We start from the raw sequence: 12,125 nt of genomic DNA, 5'->3' as shown, positions 1-12,125 counted from the left end.
TATTAGCGTCGTCACGCTATCATAAACTCATACGACATGCTTCCCCCCATGGCGGGTTGTGTGGCCCGAAGGCTAGAATTAACATATGGCTGGCCAATCATAACTGAATCAGTAAAGGTAGTAAGTACGATCGTGCCTACCTATGGTCATTCGGAACTGCCTCGGATGGGGTCCCCCGGCAAAAACACCAAATCATATATCCATCATCACACTATCATCCCAGTGTGATTGCACTCCCTACCAACATATAGCTATGGTATCATGCTCATAACATCACATTTCATATCCACAGGGCTCTAGAATCATATATGACAATTTACTTAATAAAAATTGTTTTATTTATAAAACTTGTAATTTATTAACTCTTAGCCCCGACCGTTATATTAAATCTTAGCCCCGACCGTCATATTAAATCTCGACCCCCGGCCATCATATCAAATCTCAGCCCCCGGCCGTCATATCATATCTCAGCCCCCGACTGTCATATCATACTATGTATTATCAATAAAAACATTTTACTCATATATACCATTTAAAAACTATTCTCATGCCACACAATTTTTATCTAATAAATCATGTTTAAAATATACTAACGGGGAAATACATAAATTGCTGAAAATAGGGTCTGAGCATCTACAAGATTTTATTTAACATAAACTATTTATTTTATAGAAAATAGGAGATTTCAAACCAATCACGTAAATTTTCCCTAAAACATATAATAGTCAAAACCATCCTTTCCATATGCCCGATTTGTTCAAAAAATCACATATTGCAATTTAATCGGTCCATATTCCAAAATTAACTGACATAATATATCCCCTTACCTGGCTTACTGGGAACCCTAAATCCATGCCCTGCAGTGTTTGAAGATCAAAATCCTGAAATTACATTTTCCTGTCGTTCGGGATCTCCTCGCCGACGATGCCTGAATTTCATCGATAAGTTATAAAAGGGAATTCGTGGACGAAAACAGGGGATTCGTCGACGAGTCCTGCTGTTGGCCTCTTTTTAAATTCCCTTTTCTTCTTTTCTTATTTCCTCTTTATTTTTCAAGTTTGGGTTTCTACACATTTCATCTATGAGGCCTTTGCCAAAATTACTGGTTTCGATAACGACACAAAATATCCATTTATTACAATATTTCTAAATAAAGAATATAGATAAAGTAAGAACACAACATACATTACTCCCAAGGGTGACTCAAGTGGTAAACTCAAGGGTCACCTGATTTAAATGATAGGATTGAAGTTCAGGGAGTTTTAACTTTACATTTGAGATAAAACCTAAGTATTTGTTGATGTCGAATTTTGTTTGGGGATGCCGACGAAAAGAGAATAGTGGTCCCCAATTGAGAAAAAAAAGGGGGGTAAAATAACTAAAACATGGAGTCGCCACATTATTTAATAAAAAAACACCAAAAAAATAAATAAAAACCCTACAAAAGGTTTGCGAAAATTAGAAAATAAGCTTGGGAGTACATTTGTGCCTAGGGAAGATAATTAGCTAGTCATCTTAGTGATGATCATCCTCCCAACACCCTTAACGACACCCATTCGCATAATAGTTACCATAATTACGTAGGTGTTGCCTTCAAAAAGAAAAGAAAAAGAGAAAATAAAGAGAGAGAAAAGACTCCTATTGGTAATTCATGTTAAATTCATAATCCAAAGTGTGTGTGTGCGTGTGTGTGTGTGTGTGTGTGTGAGAGAGAGAGAGAGAGAGAGAGAGAGAGAGAGAGAGAGAGAGAGAGAGAGAGAGAGATTACAAAGAGGGAGAGAGAGTAGCCGCACACAGGCAGCACAAAACCTCTCATTACTAAACAATGAATGCAATAATTCTAATAGAGTAAATCTAAACCTAATAAATGTACAAAGACTAAAATGCCCCTAGTTAAATATATATTATCTAACATCCCCTCTCAAACTCACGATGGTACACCAAGAAGTATCGAGAGTTTGTCGATTAAAAATTGGAAATGACTAATAGTGTGAGACTTTGTGAAGAAGTCAGCCAACTGCATTGTAGAGGAAATGAATGGGAGAGAGATGGTACCCACGCAAAGATGAAGATGTGTGAGATGAAAATCAATTTCAATATGCTTAGTGTGTCAATGAAAGACAAAGTTATGAGCAATATGAATAGCACTAGTGTTGTCACAATTCATAGTAGTGGGTTCAGCAAGTAAGACACCCATGTTAGCAAGTAACCAATGCAACCAAACTATTTCATTAGTAGTTGAAGTCATGACATGATACTCAGTCTCAGTAGAAGAACGAGAAACTATAGATTGCTTCTTGCTTTTTCAGGAAATGAGAGAGTCACCAAGAAAAATATAGATGTCAGTTGTGGACTTGCGGTCTGTAGGATCTCCAACCTAATCAACATCAGAATAAGCTCTAAGTTCCAAAGTAGATGTAGAAAGAAGTAATATACTTTGATACATTGTTCCTCTAATATAACGTAAGATATGGAGAACATCATCCTAATGAATTGTAGTGGAAGAGGAGACAAACTGACTCACAATATGAACTGCATATGTAATATCAGGTCGAGAGATGGAGAGATAAACCAAAATGCCAAAACACGGAGTCGCCACCTTATTTAATAAAAAAGCACAAGAAAAATAAAGGAAACCCCTACAAAAGGTTTGTGAAAACTATAAAATAAGCTTAGGAGTACATTTGTGCCTAGGGAAGATAATTAGTCAGTCATCTCAGCGATGATTATCCTCTCAACACCCTTAACGATTCCTATTCGCATAATGGTTACCGTAATTACATAGATGTTGCCTTCAAAAAGAAAAGAAAAGGGAGAAAATAAAGAGAGAAAGACTCCTTTTGGTCATTCATGTTAAAGTTCATAATCTAATGCGAGAGAGAGAGAGAGAGAGAGAGAGAGAGAGAGAGAGAGAGAGAGAGAGAGAGAGAGAGAGAGAGAGAGAGAGAGAGAGAGAGAGAGATTACAAAGAGGGAGAGAGAGCAGCCGCACACAAGCAACACAAAACCTCTTATTACTAAACAATAAATACAATAATCCTAATAGAATAAACCTAAACCTAATAAATGTACAAAGAATGAAAAGCCCCGAGTTAAATATATATTATCTAACATCCCCCCTCAAACTCATGAAGGTGCATCGAGAAGCGTCGAGAGTTTGCCGAGTAGAAACCAAAAACGACTAATAGTGTGGGACTTTGTGAAGAAGTCAGCCAAGTGCATGGTAGAGGGAATGAATGGAAGAGAGATGCTACCCAGGCAAAGATGATGATATGTGAGATGACAATCAATTTCAATATATTTAGTGCGTTTATGAAAGACAAAGTTATGAGCAATCTGAATAGCACTAGTGTTGTCACAATACATAAGAGTGAGTTTAGCAAGTAAGACACCCATGTCAACAAGTAACCAACATAACCAAACTATTTCATGAGTAGTTGAAGCCATGGCACAATACTCAGCCTCAATAGAAGAATGAGAAACAACAAATTGCTTCTTACTTTTCTAGGAAATGAGAGAGTCGCCAAGAAAAATATAGAAACCATTTGTGGACTTGCAGTTTGTAGGATCTACAGTCCAATCAGCATCTGAATAAGCACGGAATTCCAAAGTAGATGTAGAAGGAAGTAATATACTCTGATACAATGTCCCTCTAATATAACGTAAGATATGGAGAGCAGCAGCCCAATGGATCATAGTGGAAAAGGAGACAAATTAACTCACAATATGAACTGCATATGTAATATCAGGTCGAGTGATGGAGAGATAAACCAAAGTGCCAACAATAGTATCCGCCAATGGAACCCCATCAGAAGAGGTATAATGAACATTGAGTTCAAAAGGAGTTTCTATAGTTCGATTATCAGTAAGACGAGCTTTTTGAATGACATCAACTGCCTATTTATACTGAGAGAGGAGATAACCTTTAAGAGAATAGGCTACCTCAATGCCAAGGAAGTATCTCAAGGGTCCCAAATCTTTCATTTCAAAGTGGTGGTGCAGCTCTGATTTCAATTCTGTAATCCCATCTGTATTATCTCCAGTTAAAATCATATCATCAACATAAAGAAGGAGAATAATATGCCTAGCAGATGTATAATAAGTAAACAAGGTAGAATCATGATCACTTGAGCGAAAGCCAAAAGAACAAAGTATTTCAAAGAATTTCTCAAACCAAGCCCTAGGAGCTTGTTTAAGAGCATACAAAACTTTTCTTAGTTTACAAACCTTCCTTTAACGATGAGAAACACCAGGGGGTGGAGACATAAACTTTTTTTTTTTGAGATCCCTATTTAGTAAGGCATTTTTTACATTTAACTGTGAGAGGTTCTACTAGTTAATAGAAGCTACTGCAATCAAAGTACGTACAAATGTCATCTTAGCAACTAGTGCATATGTCTCCTCATAATCAAAACCAACTTCTTAAGTAAATCCTTTTGCAACCAAACGGGCCTTATATCATTCAACAGAACCATTAGACTTAGTTTTGATCTTGTAGACCTAGCAACAACCCTTTACCATTTTATCAAGAGGAAGAGGTACCAACTTCCATGTGCTGGTCTTATACAAAGCAACAAGTTCTTCACTCATAGCCTGTTGCCAAAGAGTGTCAAGAGTTGCCTCCTTATAGGTAGTAGGCTCACAATGGGAATGAAGAGAAACTAAAAAATTATAAAAAATAGAAGAATAACAAGAATTAGATGCAAGAACATATGAATTAAGATGAGAAGGGGGCTTACCTAGTCACGTTGGATAACAAGAAGATGCAGGGTCCGTATGTTTGGAAGATGAAAAGGAGTCGGCCAAGGAGGATGGGGGATTTGTACCTGCAGAACAAAATGAAGGACAAGGAGAAGAAATAGGAGCAACTACAAAAGACTCTAAATCAATATCACAAGTAATTGGATTAATATTTACAAGGTCAGACTCATTTAAGATGTTAGAGCTTGTTGGAATAGAGAAGAAAGGAATGTGTTCAAGAAAGGTGACATGATGAGAAACATAAAGTTTTTGTGTTACTGGATCATAACAATGATATCCTTTTTTATCCATCACCATAACCAAGAAACACACCCATAAAAGATCATGCAAACAACTTAGAGCGCTCAGTATGAGGACGAAGGACAAAGCATGTGCAACCAAATAATCTCAAATGAAAATACTCTAGAGCCTTGCCGTACAATTTCTCATAAGGAGAGACTCCCAAATTAAGAGCAGTAGGAATTCTATTAATCAAATATATGGTAGTGAGAACTGCTTCTCCCCAAAAAACTTTGGGAACATTACTAAAAAGGAGAAGGGATCGAGTTGTCTCAATTATGTGTCGATGTTTTCTTTTAGCCACACCATTTTTCTCAGGAGTGTCTGTGCACAATGATTGATGTACGATGCCATCAAAGGTGAGTAGGGTGGAAAACTCAGTAGAATTAAATTCCTCCCCTCCCCCCCCCCAAATCGCACCTGATACACTTAATGACAATTGAATGTTGTGTTTGAACCAAACCACGAAATATTATAGATGCTAATAAAATCAGAATGTTTCTTTATAAGGTATATCCAAGTAAAACGAGTATAATCATCAATGAAAGAAACATAATATTAGGACCCTCTCTTTAAGGCAATAGGAGCTGGTCCCCAAACATTAGAATGGATTCGATCAAAGGGTGCAAGAGACACTTATGTACTTTTATTAAAAGACAAAGCAAAGAATTTTGCAAGCTTACAACCACTACAATTAGAAAGGTCATGAGAAGGAAAATTTCCTAAGACACTTGTGGAAGCCAAAAATCTCAATCGAGAACTAGAAACATGTCCTAGGCGTGAATGCCATAAATAAAAGTTAGAAGAATTGAAACTTAAATGAAATGAAGACAAGTCAACACTAGAACTAGCAAATTCTTTGACCCGAAGCTCTTTTAACACATACAGTCCCCCCTTCCTACAGCTTGTCCCACTCAGCTTCTTAGAATTTGGATCCTGCACAAAACATGAGGTTGGAGTAAAAGAAACACAGTATCTAGAATCACATAGTTGGCTAATGGAACCAGTACCTACCAATGGCATTGGGGTACTATTGGTAACCAAAACAGATGAAGGTGTCTAGGTAGAAGATATTAATGTAAATAGAGAGATGTTATTTGACATACGATGAGCAGCACCTAAGTCAAATACCCAAGTAGATGAAGATATACCTGAAGTGGATGAGGAGGACAAACCTATAGAGGGAGAAATACAAAGGACTACGAAGCTGACAAGAGCTACGGTGAAGGCAAAAGCAAAAAAATGAAGATGAAGACTGTCCAAGTCAAAAGCGGCAATGAAGCCAAAGAAGGAGGGGAGGGTTGTGAATTAATTGCAATCTGAGAAACAAAACAACATTGCACTTATTGATTTCAAGCAAACGGAACCCAAGTCAATGATGTGCCTTTAAAACTAGCAAATTATGATGTGGCAAGCCTTAGTTGTTGAAAATTCAACAAATCTCCATTCCATATTGAGAACTTGCCACTGCCATTGTAAGTATAAGCACTACAAGAATAGTTGTTCAAATCGTTGCCGAAAATGAAGCTCTGGTTTGACCTACTGGAAACGAACCAGCGTGCCCGATTTCAGATACGATGTCGAGGCTGCTTCAGCTGCGTGGATGGCGAGGGCAAAGGAGACAACCAAGTCGTCTGTGACGGCAGCGATGGCCTAAGGACACAGTGCAGGGATTCAGAGACGATGTAGAGACAGTGCAAGGAGGGAGTTTGGCATCTGCAACAATCGTCACCACAAAGAAATAAAAACTCTCATTGATGGTGCAGAAATGGTGCAAGGAGGGAGTTTGACATCTGCAACAATTGTCTCCATGAGGAAGAACTCTAACCAACAAAAACAAACCTATTGGAAAAGAACCTAATAAACTAGTATATGCTCACCGCAGAGAGAAAAAATGGACAAAATCTTCACCTAGAAATTTTGAACAATCGAGAGTGTAGTGTTGCTCGAATCAGCCTTGCTAAGAAGGCATTACACCTGTTATGATACCATGTTAAAGTTCATAATCCAATGCGAGAGAGAGAGAGAGAGATAGAGAGAGAGAGAGAGAGAGAGAGAGAGAGAGAGATTACAAATAGGGAGAGAGAGAGTAACCACACATAGGCAACACAAAACCTCTCATTACTAAACAATGAATACAATAATCCTAATATTATAAACCTTAACCTAATAAATGTACAAAGACCAAAATGCCGCTTAGTTAAATATATATTATCTAACAATTCAATGATGAAACCATTGTCCGAACACTCCAACGTGACTGCAAGAAACCTAGAGTATCACTCTTAAAGGGGCTTGCCTCAAAACCCTAAGTTTTGATGAAATCATAATGATCATGATGGTGATGGTGATTGATGAAAGGAAAACTATTGATTTGAGAAATTATGAGCTTGTATTACTGGCCAAGAAAACTAAAATTTTTAGAAAAAGGGGACCAGGCTTGTATTTCCAATATTTGAAAAAAGGAAGTGAGTTTGAAAATGAGAGAATTCAAGTTGAAATGTGGTGAGATGCATGAATTTTGAAAATTTAGGGCTTCATCATCGACCTCATTGAAAATCAAGAAAAACCCTACAAAACACATATTTTTGGGATTTTTGAAAATATTTTTTAGGAAAAAATAAGACACTAACATCAAATGAATAAAACATGGTCCATTTGGTCTAATTCTATTAGTTGGAACTTTAATCCTTCTCAAATCATACGATGCTCGAAAGTTCAAACCCTTGTCATGCCTAGGGATAAGGGGGAGAAAGCATTATACAATATAATTCTTCCCTTTATCCCATCATCAGCTAGAAATATACTGTGGGAACCAAGTAATAAAACTCATATTTTTAATATTTTCAAAATTTTCCATTTTTTGAGATTTTTAGATGAAAATTATACAAAATACACACACATAAACACATTAAACCATATACACATACACATGCACTTATATTCATACTAACATTCATACATATACACATGCACATGCATATGTATACATCACACACATATATATTACTGTATATATGCTATATATACTAAATATACCACACAACACATACATACACACACACACACACATACACACACACACACACATACATATGCAAACACATATATACATATGCATATAAATACATACATATCACATACATATACATAAACAATACATACTTATAAATACACACACACACACACACATAATAAATATGCACGCATAAATATCCATATATATATATATATATATATATATATCTAGATATTTGAAATTTGAATAGCTTTCCCAAGAGGGGGGGGGGTGAAGTAAAGTTTTTAAGAAAAACTAAACTTCTTTTCAAATTCTTACTTGTTTTAATACAACAACATGAAAGTAAACCAATCAGCCTATAATCTGAACCGAATCACACCACACAATTTAGAATACAATCCAACCAATGGAAATCAATCAAACATTCAAGAATGATATGCCTCTTTGATAAGCCCTGTAGTAGTTTTGAAAATCCTATTTTGAATGAAATTTTATTGCACTTTATTTTAATCAAGATTTCCGCAAATTAACCAACATACTCCCTTGTGGGTTTCCGCAAACAGTTAATTAAAAACGTACTTTCTTAAATCAAGAGTCTTCTTTGAATATGGAGTTTAAGCCTTGCAATCCTGCACTTAACATATACAATATATATAATGCAGAAAGTAGAGAGAGTAAGGATAAGAAAGACACCAAGATTTACGAGGTTTGGCTTATCCCCAGCCTACGTTCTCGCTTTTGGTCAATCCCACCAAAGGATTCCACTAAGTATGCTTTTTTCCAGTCAGAGCAAGCCTTTACAAAATTCCCTCTTTTTCAAGAAGAGAAACCTCTCCAAATGAACAATCCTCGCTTGGTACAACGATCCAAACAAGCTTTGAACCGTCAATAATACAATGAGAATGCTACAATGATATGTGTACAAAGAAACTCTCAAAACATAGTAGAGATGTACAAGTTAGAGCACAACTAATACTTCAACCAAATAACAATAAAGAAAGTATGAAACTCAAGTGTTTAGAGATCACCAAAGGTTCGTTTTGATTGAGAAAACTTAGAGTATGAATTGTGACTTTGATGATTCAGCAAAGATTCAGAACTTTTCTCCCAGATGGAGTGTGAGAATTAGAGTGCTTTAAGAGATTGTATGCTTTAATTGCAAAAAGTGCTGAGTGATTACTTGGATGATTGAATTCTTGGGTTTAAAGGAGTATTTATAGGCATTCTTGACTTAGTTTTCTTGTTTCCCAAGTGACTTGGAGTGTTTTTCAAGTTTTTACAATGCTCATATTTTGAAAAACCAAAATTTGAAATTTTCCCGTTGGAGTTTTAAAAACTAAAATAGTGGAGTCAATCGGCTGGACAGGCGACTGGGTAGTGTTAACGCACAGGGTCAGTCGGCTGGATAGGGGGCTGACACCATTCTATCTTCCTAGAAATTAATTTAAGAAATTGTTAGTCTGCTGGCGAGACACAATACAATTTGGGTCAGTTGGCTAGGTTTTGTCAGTTTGCTGGGTGTTTTGCCAGTCGATTGGACAGTTATTTTTTTTGTTCTTTTTCTGTTAGTCAGCTGACTGAACCAAGTTCTTTTTGGGTCATTCGGCTAGGCAGACCATTTACTGGTTTTTCCTTTTTAGTTTTTTTTAAATTTAGTTTTGCTCACATAATTTGATCTTTCATAAAATGTTTCCTAGGGTTTTAAAATAGGTCTCTAAGTCCATATATGTCCCCTAAAGAGCTTCATATTCTCTTAATGTTATTTGAGAAGAAGTGCTTACAACTAGCTTATCTAAATATAGCATTTGAGTACTGAAACTTTAAGTCTTTGATAATCCTCTTGAATTCAAGCCCCTTTTGATCTTTAAACTTTTTCATTTGTCTTTGAATATATGTTGAAGCTTTCTCTTGATGTAGCTTTGACTTATAGCTTCTTTCCATTGTGTTGAGGTATGTATTTTTGAAACAAGATTGCTTCATAACACATGTTACACCATCTTCATTTGTTATCATCAAGATAAGATTGAAAAGCCTAGTTAGGCCAACAATCTCCCCCTTTTGACGATGACAAATGAGAAAACAAAGATAAGAATAAAACGAACTCCCCCTTACTGTATGCATTTTTTTTAACATGTGGTCAATATCAATATAACAATTCATATTCCATATACATCACACACATCCATATATGCATATTTCATAAATATTCCATATACATCAAAGACATAGTTCATTTCATATTCCATATGCATAGATAATAAGAACACTTATACTTCCATCTTTGCTTGTCACAAAAACTCTCCCCCTTTGGACATTAATCAAAAAGCAGGGAAATAATTAAGCAAAGCTACCATAGGAAATGTTCTGAGTCTTCTTGTTCTGAGTCTTCATCTTCGCCTTCTTCATGTTCTTCTTCTATGTTTTCCTCATCATCACCATTTCCATCTTGGGAGTCCTCTTCATCACTTCCTACATTACTTGTAAGAGCAGAACTAATATCCATAGGGTTTAAAGGATGAGATGAACTAGCTAGGTGTTTTTCAATGTGATCCACACGTTCATCAAGAGAGGAATAAGTTGTTTGAAGAGCTGAGAAGTTTGTTTGAAGAGATTGAATTCCTGTTTGCATGTCTTAGCTAAAACTGGTGAACTGTTGGTGAAATGGTTTAAACCAAGCAGGAGGTTCGACAACAGGAGGAGGTGCTTGACCACCGCTGCCCTTAAGAATCCATCCTTCATCATATTTTTCATACCCTATCAACTTAAGAGTTGTAGAATTAAAAATGTCATAGTGGGTACGTTTGACAAAAAAATTGGAGGATGACGATATTTGGAGTTTTGCAAAGAGCATATTTAGGATTCCTCCATAGGGAAGGGTAACCCTCCATGCCTCTACATGAGTGATCATCCATTGGAGCATAAGGCTTGGTAAGTCCAGTTTCTTGTCTTTGAGCAAGCACCAGAGGACGAAGCAATCGGCATATAATATGTAAGCATGAGATCCTGCTTGAGGGAGGATATTGTACGTAATGGTATTTTGCAAAATTTGTGCTTGGAGATTTAGATGCTTATATAGAGGAGGACTTTCAAAAGAAATGGGTGCATGGTCTAATACCAGAGGAAGAAATTCTTATGGGATGAAGTCTTGTTCGTAAATCCAGGACGTGCCAAAAGTAAGACACTCAAACTCACCATTTGGAATTTTGAAAATTTTAGGAAGCGATTCCGGTGTAAGAGATATAGATTTGCCCATCACATTTGTTGAAAACCTGTGTTCTTCTCCAACAAGATTGGCATAGAAAATTTTGATAAGGGTCGAGAAGTGTCCCTTAGCTTGATAAAGTACAAAATTTTTCCATCCAAGGGCTTCAAAAAGTGAAATGATATGTGGAAAATCAGAGGTGAAGAAGGAGGTGTCGAGAATTTAACCAAGAAGAGGTTCTGTCATGTTTAGTTGATTGTTGTAGAAGGTTTTGGCATGGGGAGCCACAAGCCATTGTTCAATGGCTGGATCTTCAGTGTGTTGCTAAGATGAGGTGGATGCTTTCTTGTTTCCAACTGATTTGGTCCTCGAAATTTTGATGTAAGAATGTAGGAAATTGATGGATTTTCGGATTAGGAAGAGGAGATTTGGTGGTTTTCGGTGGAAAGAGAACTGAGGAGAGGAAGGAGTCGAAGGCAAGCATGAGAGGAAACCCTAAGTCAGTTGGCTGACTGCTTGAATGACACGTGTTTTTATAAATAAAGTTAGGGTTTTTCTGTCAGTTAGTCAGCTGACTATTCTCTCTTTCAGATTTCACAATTCAGTCAGTCAGCTGGGTCGGGGGCCAGTCGGCTGACTACAATTTTCTTCTTAATTGCTTTGTTTAGTCAGTCGGCTGAGCCTGTAGTCAGTTGGCTGACTTTGAACTTTTTCTTAATTTAACTCTTCACTCAATTTCTTTATTGTGCAATAGACCAAGCTCTCTCCTAATTTTTATAAATCTATCTTCTGCGAGAGGTTTAGTAAAGATATTTGCTCATTGATCATATGTATTTATAAATTCGAGAATTATGTCTCCTTTTTG

The sequence above is a fragment of the Malania oleifera genome, chromosome 9 (assembly GCF_029873635.1).
Source record: "Malania oleifera isolate guangnan ecotype guangnan chromosome 9, ASM2987363v1, whole genome shotgun sequence".
NCBI classification, from domain to species: Eukaryota; Viridiplantae; Streptophyta; class Magnoliopsida; order Santalales; family Ximeniaceae; genus Malania; species Malania oleifera.
This window is presented reverse-complemented; position numbering follows the sequence as displayed.